Below are 1,409 nucleotides of genomic sequence, written 5' to 3'. Positions count from 1 at the left end.
CACACTGGGATGCACTGGGATGTACTGGGACACACTGGGATGCACTGGGACACACTGGGATGTACTGGGATGTACTGGGACACACTGGGACACACCAGGATGTACTGGGACACCCTGGGATGTACTGGGATGCACTGAGACGCACTGGGATGCACTGGGACACACCAGGACGCACTGGGATGTACTGGGATGCACTGGGATGTACTGGGACACACTGGGATGCACTGGGATGTACTGGGACACACTGGGATGCACTGGGACACACTGGGATGCACTGGGACACACTGGGATGCACTGGGATGTAGTGGGACGCACTGGGACACACCAGGACGCACTGGGATGTACTGGGATGCACTGGGATGCACTGGGACACACCAGGACGCACTGGGATGTACTGGGATGCACTGGGATGCACTGGGATGTACTGGGACACACCAGGACACACCAGGCCTGCCAGCAGGCACCGGCACAGCGCCGTCCCTCGAGGGAGCAGAGGCCGCTCCGTGTCACCAGTGTCACCAGTGTCACCGCGGCCGCCCGGGGAAGCTCGGGGCTGACTCCGCACAGGGGGCGGCCGTGCCCCGCTCGGGGGTCCCCGGGGCTCGGTGCCACCGCGGGATGCCCACCGGGCGACACCGGCGGCGCCACACAAAGGGCAGAACGGCGGAAAGGGGAACCGGGCGGGGAGGAAAATCTCACTCGGCCACAGGTTTGCGCAGGCGGAACACCCCGGAAAGCAGGCGGGGGGAGGAAACGCGGGGGGAGGGAGAGGGGAGAGGGGAGAGGGGGAGGGAGGGAGCGGGGGAAATGGGAGAGGGAGAGGGGGAAATGAGCAGGAGGGGGGAGTGAGAGGGAAAGGGAAAAGGAGCAGGAAGGGGGAAGTGATGAGGAAGTGGGCAGGGAGAGGGAAGGGGGAGATGCAGGGGTAGCAGTGCATGAAGAGGGCAGGGAGAGGGGAGAAGGGAGAGGGAAGAAGGGAGAGGGAAGGGAAGAAGCGAAAGGGGAGAAGGGAGAGGGAAGGGGAGAAGGCAGCGGGAAGAAGGGAGAGGGAAGGAAAGAAGGGAGAGGGAAGCAGGGAGAGGGAAGGAAAGAAGGGAGAGGGAAGCAGGGAGAGGGGAGAAGGGAGAGGGAAGCAGGGAGAGAGAAGGGAAGAAGGGAGAGGGAAGCAGGGAGAGGGAAGGGAAGGGGAGAAGGGAGAGGGAACGGGCCGGGCCCGGTGGAGCAGCAGCCCCCGGCCCCGGCAGGCCCCGGCCCCGCCGCCCCTCCCGCGGGCCCCGCGCCTCCCCCGGGGGGAATTTTGGTGCAAAATCCCCCAAGTTCGGGCAGGGCCGGCCCGGCCCGGCGCCGCCGCGGGCAGGGCAGCCAGGGCGGCCCCGCGCCTGCCCGGGGGCACCCGGCGCTGGCCCGGG

The sequence above is a fragment of the Passer montanus genome, unplaced genomic scaffold, assembly GCF_014805655.1.
Source record: "Passer montanus isolate IOZ18808 unplaced genomic scaffold, ASM1480565v1 scaffold239, whole genome shotgun sequence".
NCBI classification, from domain to species: domain Eukaryota; kingdom Metazoa; phylum Chordata; class Aves; order Passeriformes; family Passeridae; genus Passer; species Passer montanus.
The sequence above is the reverse complement of the archived record's forward strand: the minus strand, read 5'-3'. Positions refer to the sequence as shown.